The sequence below is a fragment of the Cervus elaphus genome, chromosome 25, assembly GCF_910594005.1.
Source record: "Cervus elaphus chromosome 25, mCerEla1.1, whole genome shotgun sequence".
NCBI classification, from domain to species: domain Eukaryota; kingdom Metazoa; phylum Chordata; class Mammalia; order Artiodactyla; family Cervidae; genus Cervus; species Cervus elaphus.
In genome coordinates, this window is record NC_057839.1 from 54327453 (window position 1) to 54342865 (window position 15413).

Consider the following 15413-nt stretch of genomic DNA (forward strand, 5'->3'; position numbering starts at 1 on the left):
CTACACAAAAATGTAGACACAATTCAGTAATTTTGTAATTTTGTCTTTAGTACTGTGAAGGCGTATTCGAATTCACCATGTCATTTCTTGGCACATTGATATTTACAGATTCTTTTTTTAATCTACTGCTGTTGTACTTAAAGCTAAGAAACTCTATGACTTCTAATATATTTTTGTTAATTGTTACAAAGGTTGTACTTGAATTTGTCAGCATTTAAAAGCACATGGATATTTTATCAAACCCCCAAATTAATTTCCATACACATAGTAATATATTTTAAATATAGATTAAATATATACTCAATGTACAGGTTTTGTTAAAATCCCCAAAGAATAAATTTGATAAAATGATCAGGAACTTCAGACCAATGTTCCTTTCTCCCAGACATACAGACAAGACAATTTAATGGCTGGTCAAACCCTTTAGGAAATTGTGCGCTCAGTAATTAGGGGCAGTTTAAGCACGTGTCATCAAGGCTCCAGGGTAAAGAAGAGCATGGGAAGTGGGGAGACCGTCTTCTGATAAATTACTGATGGCTGGCAAGCAGCCACACTCAGGTTGGTTCAGTACCTATGGGAAAAGAAGCAAGCGCAGCAGTAGAACCTCCATGACTACAGGCTCCGTGACTTCTATCTCCCTGCCTGACTGTTTATCTTCACTTTAGCACTGTTAGTGCTAAAAAAAAAAAAAAAAAATAGTGCTCCATCCAAAGCCAGGGTGCTTCCCTAATGTGTAGGCAGCGCAGAAGCACAACCATCTGTTCCACCCCTCGTCCAGCAGGATCTGGGTTGCAGCTGTATTTTCCATTCAAGGCAGGAGCTACGGAGTCAGAATGTGAAGCACAAAACGATCTGGAACAACTCTATCCTTCTCTGATGTGCATATCAAAACAAGAAGAAAGACCCCTTATCTTTATCCCACGCATTTTCCCTATGATGTATTCCATAAAGTAAATGAAAATAAGTATACGTAAAGTAAAAACATAATATAATGAATTACTGTAGAGTTATTTTTGTTATGAACTTCAAAATCTTTTTTCTATAACCCTTTCACTCCTTGAAAAGGAGGGGGGCAGGGAAAGTAACAGAAACATGTTTCTTTTTTGGAGTATTCCAAAAGGAAAAAAAAATATATATATATATGTTATTAAAAATATTTTGTTGTGTTTATTTTTTGTCATTTTAGTTTAATTAAAAATCAAAATCAAATTTGCTAGAAAGAAGAAGAGAAAGATCAGATAGCTTCTCAGTTTTTGATGGTTTACCTAGTTTTAGTAAAAGATGAAATCTCAATCAGTAGTTTAGTTACAAATAATCTTTCTGGGCTTGGGTACCAGTGAACATATGGTTGAGAGCTTGTCAGCCACCAGGAGGTGGTGAGAGCTGGGAAACTGTTCCTTTGTGAAGGTTCTGCAGAAATCAGGGTCCATTCTAGTAGTATTAACAGACAAATTAAAGGGTCACACCCTTTAGGTATGGTCCTCTTATTCCCTGTCTGACTTGTATCCCTTTACTCATAATCTTCTTTCTCAATATTCATCTGCCTTTGTGAGCAATTCTAACTTGATTGTATAGGCTCATTCCCCTCATACATCACCCCGTACAAACGTATATACATACATACATGATTGTGAAAATTGAAAAAAAAACAACTTTCAATGTCCAACAACACATATACTTATAAGAATGTGCTCCAGCCCCGTTATTTTTATTAGAGAAAATAATTTATATTTAAATAAAATAAATACATTATTACATACATATACGTACATTCATAATGAATCAACCATACATTTTCAAAGTGTTCCTGAGTAGAAGATAAAATCATTACAGTTTCTATGAGCATGAGAAGGGAACACATCCAAAGATCTGAAAATGATCTCCTTTACCCCTCTCTGTCACAGAAATGTCTGCAGGATTTTTGTCAACAAAAATAAAATAATAATCATACAATACAGTTCTGTTATTAATATATTTCCTACATTATCAGTTTGTTTCCATCATCCTTAAGCTCTGGATTATAATTTTGTATATCTATTGTTATATTTCACATTACAGAACATCTGAAACTGATCATAAGAGCTCAAGCCAAACTGTTTGATACTGACCAACTTCTTTTATAATTTTTAAAATTTTCTTTGAGTTTTCTTACCAATAATTGGATTTATTACTAGGGAACTTATTTTACTGACATTGGGCAATATACACTACTCACTAATAAGATTTTTTTTTTCTTTTTTAATAAGGCTAAGGACATTTCTAATGGTATATACACATATATTATGTATGCAGCATCTACATTTAAAATATATGCAATTATACATATATATAGGAATGCATAATTGACAATTCATACGTTTTTCAGAATGTAAAAGCCATGAGAGATTAAATACCAAAATTATTGTGTGTAGTGTGTGTCTATGTATCTATATATATCTTGGATTTGAACTCATTGATTTATTAAAGATCTTTTAAAATACTTGAAAGTTTAGGGTCAGGAAGCTATAATAGCACATTTGTTGGTAAGTAAGTCCTTTCTTTCCAGAAAAAAAAAAAAAAAACCTGTATGGTAATGTAATTATGGCTTTACAACAAAAGTGTTCTCTCTTTTCCAAAACTTATATAATAACTAATATAGATCATCATTTTTTATTTTTCAAAATTTGAACAGAGCTAAATGAATCCCATTATAACTAAGAATTTAATTTTATACAAAATACCACACACATCCTAAAATGCAGGCCATGTATGACACCCATCATTAGGGTAGACTCATTGGTTTCATGAGATAATGAGAATTACTAAGTAAACAGTGGAATCTGAGTTAGGGTTTCTTTTCTTTTTATCTGTATTACCACTGGTGAGTGTCTTTGATTTCCTCCATTTCTATTTCCTTACATGTAACACTGAGAAATACTGTTTTATATTTCTAATTCAAGTGTGTTATAAAGTTTGGTTTATAGTTTAGATTGTGGGTCAGTTAAACCACTGTCTGTGGTTGTGCTGGTGTTGCTTGCATAACAGATAATAGTAATAACTATTGAAAATTTTAAGTATTATTGGTGATACATGGAAATATCACGGAACCAAATTCAGTTTCTAAAAATGATGTCTTTTTGTAATACAACTAGATTCACATTTGTGTATTGTATGTAGCTGTTTTCAAGCTATGACGGCAAAATCGAGAAGCAGTGAAAGAAAGTAAGAGCCACAAAGTCTAAAGTATTTACTAATGACCATTTACAGAAAATATTTGGAACCCCTTTTCAAGGTTCCTGCCTCACCTAGTAGACTATGAACACTCTGGAAGCAGGTTATGGGGCCATTTCATCTTCATTTACACAGAACTCTACCTCAGCACGTATTGTAATGCTCAAATGTGGTAATTCACTGGAAAGGGCTCTATAAAGTATAGCCTTTTGTAGTCCTGTTAATGGTTGTGATAATTATTTGAAATTATTGAAACAAAAATCTCTGTCATCAAACATTTCTTTTATGGAAGTGTGAATTTGCGGAGGTCTTTAAGTTCACCTCTTTCACTGGCATGCCCTCTCCCAAGGTTATTTTATGAACGTTTATTAGCTCTTGGTATTTTTGTTGTTATTGCTGTTTAGTTGCATTGCAGGCAGTGCTGTAATGAATGTCTTTGTACGCACATCATTTAGCAAAGGTATAGATGTCCCTGAAGGGAGAGGTTTCCAGAGTGGAATTCTGATTTAAAAATAAAAAAATCTTTAATTTTGGTAGATGTTACCTATCCTCCTCCATAGTTGGTAGTGTACTTTACACCTCTGTCAGTGATGTGTGAGAAAATTTATTTCTAAAGCAATGCCAACAAATGGGATTGTAAGACTTGAATTTTGTAAATAGGTGAAAAATTGCATCTCTATGTACTTCCAATATATGTTTGTCTTATTATGAATGAAATTGACCACATTTTTGTAGTTGAGGGGACATGAATATTCCTTTTTTTACTAACTGACTCTTTAGGCCCTTTTGTTACTCTTTTAAACTTATCAGTACTAGTCAATAATTACATAATAGATGCAATAAATCTTTGCCAGCAATATTACCAATAATGCTTTTTAATAGTTGCAATTTACCCTTTGATTTGTTTATAAGTTTTGCTTGATAGAAATGTATTATTTTAATTTGATCATTTTTTGCATTCCTTTAATTGAAACTACACTTTTATTTCATTTGAATTTTTCTGAAATTTGAAATATTAGTGTTCAGAATTAGTGCCAGGAGATTAAAAATGCATTCTTCATGTCTTAATATCTATAGTTTATCACATATTTTAGAAAATGTTGCTTATGGAATAAAAAACATGGTGTAAAAGTAGAATTCTTTGCTTTAGAGATCAAAAACTGTAATTTAGAATGCATATGATATCATATTTTGTTCACTAGCTATTGACTGTATTTCATATATGTCTCATATTTACCAATAGAATAATTAGTGTGCAGGTTGTAGTTGAAAGTATACTGACTCTTCCTGGTATATTCTAGGGGTATTTAAATATGTGTAACTGTTAGAATTTAACTAAGGGCACATATTGGAAATAATGTTTGTTACTATACAACCACTGATAGTGAGCTTCATGTATTTCGAGTGATAATTGCTTGTGATTAGCTAGGTATTCTGCTCCATAAATACATAAAAAATATGTATTACATGTGTAATATGAAAATTTTTACTTTAACAATATTAAAGATGACTTCTTTAACTGGCCAAAAATTCTTAGAGATAAAAGATGCTATGTTTATTACTTCAGTGTATCTTTAAATGTATATTATCTATATTGTATTATCTGGTAGTTAAAGAGAATAGGGTAAAACATATGATAAAATAGAATTGAATCAATCAAATTAAAGGTAAGACCAAAAGCTGTTCCTCTGTATTAGCATGTTTTAGGCTAAGATATACAATCTATTAACAATATAGCATTAGTATTTGGGCCTTATAACATTAAACATATCTTTGATAATAAAAGTTAATGAAACTAGACTTTTTTCAGGATGAACGAACGTATTACATTCCCCATATTCACTTCTCTTCATTTTATAGTGTATGTTCTTATGACTGTTAACATTTTTTTCCAGATTAAAAACTGTATCATGTAGAAACTATTGTTTGCTTCTATAAAGAATTTAGTTACTAAAATTCTACCTCTCAATCCCCTCTTTACCCATGTCCTGTGTGTGTGAGTCAGTGGTAAAAAATCCACCAGCCAATGCAGGAGACACAAGTTTGATCCCTGGGTCAGGAAGATCTCCAGGGGAGCAATTGGCAATCCACTCCAGCATTTTTGCCTGGGAAATCCCATGGACAGAGGTGCCTGGCGGGCTACAGTCCATGGGGTTGCAAAAAAGTCTGACACAACTTAGTGACTAAACAATGGCAATATGTGTGAATAAAGTGTAGACTCTAGGCAATTATTCTCAACTTGCTTTATTAAAACAAAACAAAGCAAAAACAACCACAGCAAGCACATAGACAGTAAGAAAGGAATTCTGGTGGCATAAAGGAATTAAGAAATCATCTTGTCAAATTCCTTAAATAATGGAAACCAACGATGCTTGAAACAGTTAAGTGATCTCTTCATGGGAAGGGGGATTAGTTATGGCAGTGCCAAAGAACAAATTGTAAGATATCTAATTCTTTAATGAAAATCAGTTTCTAGTATATAGTGCATGAAATTCCCCTCTCATCATCACCATTACTTCCATTACTCTCTATTTTTTCTGTCTTTAAAAAGAGAGCCTTCAAATCTCTTTTAATATGAAGTACTGTGACTTCAAATTAAATAAATGATTTTGAGGTTCAAGAAGGAATAAATCATGTAAAAAGGAATGGGAAGGTTCAGGATTTACAGAAAAAAAAAAGATAGCTTTAATGTCATCATGAACTCTGAATTAAAAATTAAACGAACAGTAAGAAAAGGTTCCGATTGTCATCTTATTATCAAGATGATGATTTTATGAATTTTTTTTTACCATAACTTCTTTGAAATGGAAAACTTCTTATATCAAAACATGACATTTTAATTTTGTATAGGTGGCAATGTGATGACATGATGTCATGTGAAATTAACTCATGGTATGCAGGTGCATATGGATTTAGAAATTTCTCAATAATCATCATGGAAATTTAACTATTTAGGTCCAGTCCTAAAAGAAATTGGGTGCACAAAAGATAAATTTGATTTGGCATATACTTCATTTAATTTGTAATGATATAGAACCTGTTATATCTTTTTTAAAAGAAATCAGATTTCACTAAGTTTCACTTTAGTTTTAGAGAGAAGTGACAATATGTTTTATTGTTCAACAATAAAAGTGTTGAAATTAATAGCATTAGCACTCATTATATATAGTGTTTCTTAAGGCTGTGCTGGAAAATTTTTAAACATCATCAACATAAAGCAATACTATGGGCACAATCTATGAATTTGTTCACCATGTACACTTGATGTTACTATATAAACATACCCACCTGTATGTTAATATGTGTGTATGTGTTTTTGAGTGTATCAGTGGTGCTAAACCAAAAGTGACTTTAACCCTTGGGGGCAACGTCTAGACACATTTTTCACCTCTGCTACAATGTCTATTAGTTTAAGATGGCATAATCATTATGGCCACAAATACTGAAAGAGTTCAGGAAAATGTCTTAATATACTTTCAGATCAGAACAAAATATGAAAATGAATATAATTGTCTCTATTAGTCTTTATATCAATACAATTGCAAATAGAATTTATCATTCTAATTGAGAAAAGAAAAAGGCCCACAAAGGCAAAATGGCCAAGGGTCTCTGAAAGTTATAATGCTGCTGCTGCTGCTGCTAAGTCGCTTCAGTCGTGTCTGACTCTGTGCGACCCCATAGATGGCAGCCCACCAGGCTCCGCCGTCCCTGGGATTCTCCAAGCAAGAACACTGGAGTGGGTTGCCATTTCCTTCTCCAATGCATGAAAGTGAAAAATGAAAGTGAAGTCGCTCAGTCGTGGTCCGACTCTTAGAGACCCCATGGACTGCAGCCCACCAGGCTCCTCCGTCCATGGGATTTTCCAGGCAAGAGTATTAGAGTGGGTTGCCATTGCCTTCTCCGGAAGTTATAATGAGGACTTGATTTTTATGGTGGAAGGATTTTTACCCAGCCTTTCTTCCTGGCTTGTAGATTGCTGTCTTCATGTTCACATGGTGTTCTCACTACATGAGTATCTGTGTCCAGATTTCCTTTTTTCTTTAGGACATTACCTCTATAAAAACTGTCTCAATAACATACTGGGGTTAGAACATCATCATGTGGATTTTATTGGTTTAAAATTCAACCCATAGTAGACTGAAATCAATATTTTTTGTGTAATTATTAGGATTTTTATACTTTATAGAAATACAGCATCCATTATTTCTTTGAATTTTCTTCTCCCTCATTTATTGTTTCATTCTGAAACTTCTATTTAATATAATTTTTCTCATATTCACTTTTAGGATTCTAATACTTTCTTCAACCAAGTTGAATAGTTGAGTATTAATATATTTTTTAATTTAAATTGTGGTTCAGATGGTAGAGAATCTGCCTGCAATGCAGGAGATCCGGGTTTGATCTCTGGATTGCAAAGATCCCCTGGAGAAGGAAACAGAAACCCACTTTAATATTCTTTCCTGGAGAATTCCATGGACAGAGGAGCCTGGCAGGCTGCAGTCCATGGGGTTGCAAAGAGTCGGACATGACTGAGCAACAACCACTTGACTTAAATATGAATATTAGCTTGAACATATTTTAAAATTTTTGCTTTACATTGGTTCCTTTTCTCCTTTTTTATATATAACTTGTCTTTTCATTTTGACCAGTTTTTTCTCTCAAGTATTAAATAGTGCAAACCAACTGTTTAAAAATCTTGATCAAATTATATTATTTATTTCTGCTTGGTTAATTTGCATATTTCTTTTGTTTTTTTATCCACTGTCATGGAAATTTGATCATGGTGTGCCTTTAAAAATTTTATATTCACTTGTCTTCAATAGTATGTGAAAAGTGGGAATGAGGATTTTGATGGAATTACTCTAAAATATAACTTGAGGGAGATCCATAGAGAGTCATTTATTTTTTTGTTTGCTGACAACCTGTTGGTTTCATAAATCTTAATACATTTTATTTTTGTTTTTAATTTGTTTTCTTTTTGTTAAGTAAAGTATAATTGATTTATAACATCATGTTAATTTCAGGTTTACGGAAGAGGTTCAGTTAAATACATATGAACTTTTAATTTTTAACTATTGATTCATATCCATACTTTTTAATGAAAACAACAATGAAAGAACACTAGCAGCACGAAAATGAATCTTGTCCACCTTTCTTCTAGTCTGCTAGTTTGAATTTCAGTTTATCACAGGAATTGTTATTTTTCTACCAAGAGCTCTTAACCAACTACAAGCTTCCTTGCTGTTTTTTTTTAAGCTAGTGGGTAGATAGTCCAATTTTCATTTCATAGAGTTTATTTTCAAGTTGTCTTGCTTTGTTCAGACATCTCCTTTCTAATTTTATACCATGATGGGACTGAAAGTCATAGTTTCTAAGCTTCAGGAGATGGAAAATTTAATCTTGGTGCTCATGGCCTGTATCTGGTTTAATTTCCCCCAAAGTCATCTGACTATCTGCCAGCTGGAAATGACTTTCCTGGTGAAAATCTCTTCCTTCCTTTCTCCAGTAAATTACCTTTCACTGAATTACCATTTAGTGAATTACAGTGAATGTTTCTATCTCAGTTATATTGCACTTTACATTTACAATTGTTTATAGTAAGAGATGAATTTATTAACTTTGCCATTTTACTGCAGGTTTTTCTTTACACAAAACAAGCCTTGGATTAGATAATTTTGTTAATATTATATATATATATATATATATATATATATGTATATGTATATATATATAATAGTATTCTTTTACCATGATTCAATATTTTCATGCAGAAGTAAAAATGAAAATCTAAATATTCTCTAAAATATGAAAAAATAGTTATATACATTCTGAAAAATCTATCACACTTCATAATTAACTATGGACTGTTTTCTTTCAACACATATTGGCCCTAAGGAAATTTACCATTTTCAACATAGGTATTATTATCAGGAAATCTGTTCCATAATTTTATTGATTTTTTAAAAATCCAGTGAACATTTAACTGCATCAGACCTCCTATAACAAAAGTATTTAGTTGGAAGTTAAGCCTAGAGGGTCTTCAAATACATCTAGTTTTTACTTTTTCTAAATTTCATAAAGAAAATATCAGGCATTTGTTCCAAGAATCACAAAGTGAAATGGCATCCGTTTTTTTTTCTCTAGGATTGTTTCCTTTATATGGCTTATTTGTCACTATATTTATAGACATTAGAAAGGTATACAGTATGCAGTCCTATTCTACAATAAAAGATAAAATAATATAAAATATAAATCATTAAAATATACTAACTTATCATGGTCTTTGGTTTTCATTATTTATAACCATAGCTTTATTTTAGTTTTATTTTTTTATAGTATTTAGTGGAGAATAGTTGATTTGCAATATTGTGTTAGTTTCAGGTGTATAGCAAAGTGAATCAGTTATACACACTCTTTTATAAATCCTTTTGTCTTCTAGACTATAAGAGTATTAGAGATCCCTGTGCTGAATAGTAGGTCCTTATTAGTTATACCACTCCAGTACGCTTGCCTGGAAAATCCCATGGACGGAGGAGCCTGGTAGGCTGCAGTCCATGGGGTCACGAAGAGTCGGACATGACTGAGCGACTTCACTTTCACTTTTCACTTTTATGCATTGGAGAAGGAAATGGCAACCCACTCCAGTGTTCTTGCCTGGAAAATCCCAGGGATGGGGTCGCACAGAGTTGGACACGACTGAAGTGACTTAGCAGCATTAGTTATCTAATTTATGTATGAAGTGAAGTGAAAGTCGCTCAGTCATGTCCAACTCTTTGTGACCACATGGACTGTATAGTCCATGGAATTCTCCAGGCTGGAATACTGGAGTGGGTAGCCTTTTCTTTCTCCAGGGGATCCTCCCAACCCAGGGATCAAACCTAGGTCTCCCGCAGTGCAGGTGGATTCTTTACCAGCTGATTCTTTCCCTTGGCAAGCAAAACCCAAGAATACTGGGTGGGTAGCCTGTCCCTTCTTCGGCAGATCTTCCTGACCCAGGAATTGAACTGGGGTCTCCTGCATTGCAGGTGGATTCATTACCAACTGAGCTATGAGGGAAGCCCCAATTTATGTATAGTAGTGTGTATATGTTAATCCCAATCTTCAGATTTATCCCCCTACTTACCACCAGTAACCATAACTTTACTTTCTACATCTGTGACTCTGTTTTGTTAAGTTCATGGTACCGTTTTTTCCATATACAAGCAATATCATATGATATTTGTCAGCTGAGTTTATTTTGACAAAGGCTGAAGACTAGGTCATATTCATTCAAAATTTATCAAATACGTCCTCAGTTCTGGTCACCATGCTAGGCATTGTTTATATAGTGGTGAACGATGCAAGTATTATGGGAGACATTGACATTAAGGCAACATTCATACAAATAAATATTCAGCTATAAAATGTGATGAGGATTATTAAAGAATGTTGTACTTGAGTGTAGTGTTAAACCTAGATTGGGGGTGAGGGAAGAACTCTCTGAGGAAGAACAAGCCAGTATCTAAAAATAAACCAGGACTAATCCCGCCAAATTGACCATCACATATGCTTGTATGTGACTTTTGAGCTTGGGGCAGTGTCCATGGTGAAGGAGTAACACATATAAAGCTCTTGAGATTTGAAGTAATCTGTGTTTGACTGCATTCTTCTTCCAAGAAAGACTGGCTAACTCCAATTTAGGGAATGAGCAGTAGAGAGATGAGATTAGACACAATAAGACATAGATATTACAGTGTCTCTTGGGTAAATAACTGTGGACTTCATATTTAGAGAAATGTGAAGACATTGTTGACTTTAAGAAGAAAAGGATGTTACATCAATATATTTGACATTTATTGCTAAACAATCACTCTTCTGGGCTTCCCTTGTGGCTCAGCTGGTAAAGAATACACTTGCAATGTGGGAGACCTGGGTTTGATCCCTGGGTTGGGAAGATCCCTTGGAGAAGGGAAAGGCTACCCACTCCAGTATTCTGGCCTGGAAAATCCCATGGACAGAGGAGCCTGATGGGCTATAGTCCATGTGGTTACAAAGAGTTGGACACAACTGAAGAACTAACACACACAATCACTCTTCTATATGAGCAACAGAATCTCAGGGAAGCATTTCAGAACAATCAAAAGTATGTTAGTTTCTGTAAAGCAGCTAATACATCATAAAAAAGAGGGTAATAGTTGGCTTATTTCCTGTTCCATAATGATTTAAGGGATCTTATACTTATGAACCATATAATGTATTACTGGCTCAAGGCAACAACTGAGGCATACTTGTAAGACATATATATAAGTAACAGGAAACAGGGGAGGGAACATTGGACAGGTAATCTTGATTTTTATACTAAGTTATCTTTTGACCTGAGTAAATCCAGACTTTCAGAACAAGGCTTTATTATGCATATCAAAGAAGTGAATGAATAAGATGATTACAAGAATCCTGTTTCACTTTGAAAGTTACTGTTTCAACATAAATTCAACTGTTAAAAGAAACTAACAGCATGGCATATGCTGTGCTAGGCTAGATGTGGAGATTATACTAATGAAATATACAATCTCCATAATTAATGAAGGCAAGAAGAGGAGGTGATTTTTAGGACAAGGGATGGCATCACAGTGCTAATGATGCTATAGCAGTGCTAAACATAGGGGATGATGGTTCTAGGGGAGGAGAAATGTACTTGACTCATATCAATTTAGGGAAGGCTCCTCAGAAGAGTGAGAGCTTGAACTAATCTGTTGCTAGCAATAGAAAATGAGACAGGTAAAATATATTGGCTGAGACCTGCTCTGGAATGGCAGGAATGCCGTATCAAAAGAATCTAAGTAATAATTAATGACATGCAAGTACAGCAGCTGGAGCACAGATCACATGCTGAAAAGTGGGATTGGGGATGAAGCTAGACAGTATGACAGGCCACTGAGGACCAGTCTTTGTATAAGACTCAAAGGAGAATATAGTTTACCTCCAGGTGTTTGGGAATGAATTGAAGGATTTTCAAATGTGAAGTGACATGAGACACACAGAACAAGTTCAAAGGCAGAGAGGACAATGCACAAGTGTGCAATGCACCATTGCACAAATCTAGACTTGAACTTGTACATTTCAAAAGAATTGAAGGGAGTAAATAGATTAAAACTTTTTTTTAATTTTAGAATATAAAATTGATAAGATTTTGCATCCAGTGAGGGTGAGAAAGGGCCATTTGAAGATGTTGAGCAGGCTTCTTAAACTGTGGAGGGATTCTAGACAGGGGTTTCCTGGTTGGCGCTAGTGGTAAAGAACATGCTTGCCAGTGCAGGAGACATTAGAGACACAGGTTTGATCCCTCAGTTGGGAAGATCCCCTGGAGAAGGGCATGGAAAGCCACTCCAGTATTCTTCCCCAGAGAATCCCATGGTCAGAGGAGCCTGGTGTGCTACAGTCCATAGGATCACAAAGAGTCGGACATGACTGTAGCGACTTAGCATGCATGCTAGTGAGTAAAGGAGGAGAATCATATCTGGAAGTGAGGGTGATGGAGCTAGGTTTGGAGAGTCTATATCCTGGGTGCTTTGTGGCCATGCAGATGGGAAATTATGGAGAGATGCAGAGCTGGGGGAAGGATGTAGACTATTGGTGATTGAAGCCATGCATAAAAATTTAGAGAAATGTACATTGACTCCTGGCTCAGAATATAAATCTGTAGTGCAAAAAGTTATAATGGGAAAGGGAAAACTAGGCCTGCATAAAGAGTTTGCAAAGAAAATTCAACAAAGGACTTAGAAGCAATAGAATAGAAATGGAATCAGAGTCAATAAATAAGGAGAAAATCTCAAGGAGCAAGTGATCAACAAAATTTGAAGCATGAATGAGAATACAGTAGCACTGTATTGTATACTTAAAAGATTGCTAAGAGGGTAGAGTTTATGTTGTGTTCTTATCACAAATAACAACAAGAGAGGGCAGGAGAAAACTTTTAGAGGTGATGTTTATGTTTATGTTTATGGCATAGATTGGGCGATAGTTGTATGAAGTGAAGTGAAGTGAAGTCGCTCAGTTGTGTCTGACGCTTTACAACCCCATGGACTGTAGCCCACCAGGCTCCTCTGTCCATGGGATTCTCCAGGCAAGAATACTGGAGTGGGTTGCCATTTCCTTCTCCAGGGGATCTTCCTGACCCAGGGATCGAACCCAGGTCTCCCACATTGCAGGTAGACGCTTTAACTTCTGAGCCACCAGGGAAGCCCCGGTTGTATACTCCTCTCCAAACTCATCGAGCCGTATACATGTATAAATATGTATAGTGTTCTGTGTTTAATCATACCTCAGTAAAGTGGCTTAAAAAAGAAAGTGATAACAATAAATATTTTAAAATTGGGACTTACATTTTCTACAGCTATTTGTTTTACCCAGGAAGCTATTTTCTCTGAAAAGTGGAAGAGAATCTGAAAGTGACTCAGTCGTGTCCCACTCTTTGCAACCCCGTCTACTGTAGCCTGTCAGGCTCCTCTGTCCATGGAATTCTCCAGGCAAGTATACTGGAGTGGATAGGGGTTCCCTTCTCCAGGGGATCTTCCCAACCCAGGGATCGAACCCAGGTCTCACTTATTGCAGGCATATTCTTTAATGTCTGAGCCACCATTTTCTCTGAAGAACCTTACTATTTACAGGAGCTTGACTCATATTCAAGAGGATTGAATAGTGATAGAGGAGGCTGTGATTGAATATGAATCTGTGGAGTCTTTGAGGGGTTTCCTTGGTGGCTCAGATGGTAAATATCTGCCTGCAATGAAGGAGACCTGGATTCGATCCCTGGGTCAAGAAGATCCCCTGGAGAAGGAAATGGCAACCCACTCCAGTATTCTTCCCTGAAAAATGCTCTGGACAGAGGAGCCTGGCGAGCTCTAGTTCATGGGGTAACAAAGAATCGAACATGACTGAGCAACTTACCCTTTTTAACACTATGGCATCTTAACTTTTTTGTAATAGAACTATTCATCTTCCTCAGCCCTTCTAATTGTTGCTTGCTAGCAATTAGTAATCCATAGCATCTAAAAATTTAGGTGTTCCTCAACATGCTGCTCATCCTGAACTGTTCTTATCTGCCTAGTGATCGACACAATGTTTGTGTTGGTTAGTAATATCCTGCTGGCTGTTGAAGGAAGCTATCTGAAACTAGTTTAATAATGGGAAGTGATTTACTAACTTCATACCTGAAGAGTAGAACAGACTCCAGGCAAGCGAACAATCAGTGATACAAATGGTGCGATTAGGATCCTAGCCAATTGCCTACAGCTGCAAACTCGGAAAGCATGAGAAGCCCAAGTCCCAACATTTGTAGGCAACAGTTCAATCAGTTTCTATGTTCTGTTATAAAAAAAAATAAAAATAAAGGATTTATTTGCTTGCAGCTAGATGGTTTCAAGTGCCCAAATATTTTTCAAATCCACATTTTAGGGTCTGTCCTTTAAAAACTCCCATGTCTAGATACTAATTTCTCAAACAATGAGAGTCTTGTTGAAAAAAAAAAAAAAACTACATTGGTTAACAAACAAAATATATATAAAACATAAAATAAGATAGTCATTTTATGGTGAAGGCATACTTTCTTTGAGACTTATTGGACTGCTGTTCAAGCACATGCTGAATTAATGATAATCAACCTGTGCTGAATAGCTGAAGCCTAGATTTCTGATTTAACCATAGGGAAAGTTGGATTATCATTATGTGTTTAGACCAGAACTGTCTAGTTGAACTTTCCTAGTTATAGTCCTGGTTTATATCTACACTGCCATTTTGGAAGCTACTAGACTAACTAAAAAACAAGTTTGTTTCAGGAAAAAAAAAAAAAGTGACCCACTAGCTTCCTTTTAATTGACATTTGAACATTTGAGTTTTGGCTATTGCAATTAAGGTTCTGAATGTTTGTTTTATCAATTTAAATAGCTACTTGTAGTTTTTGGCTCTGGATGGACAGATAGAATAATAGGTAGGGAATCTACATACATACATAATATATACAAATGTATGAGTCTGTGATTTTGGAGATGACTTTTGAGAGCCCCTTGAGCTGCAAAGAGATCAAACCAGTCAGTTCTAAAGGAAATCAACCCTGAATATTCATTGGAAGGACTGATGCTGAAACTTTGGCCACCTAAAATGAAAAACCAACTCCTTAGAAAAGACCTTGATGCTGGGAAAGATAGAAGACAGGAGAAGGGGACAAC

General features: G+C 35.0%; 1 protein-coding gene across 5 annotated transcripts in view; it reads left to right on the forward strand.

Moving 5' to 3' along the window:
- Nucleotides 1–15413, forward strand: part of CDH18 (cadherin 18) — a 1203920-nt gene that overhangs the window by 833188 nt on the left and 355319 nt on the right. The gene's annotated exons all lie outside the window — the stretch shown is intronic.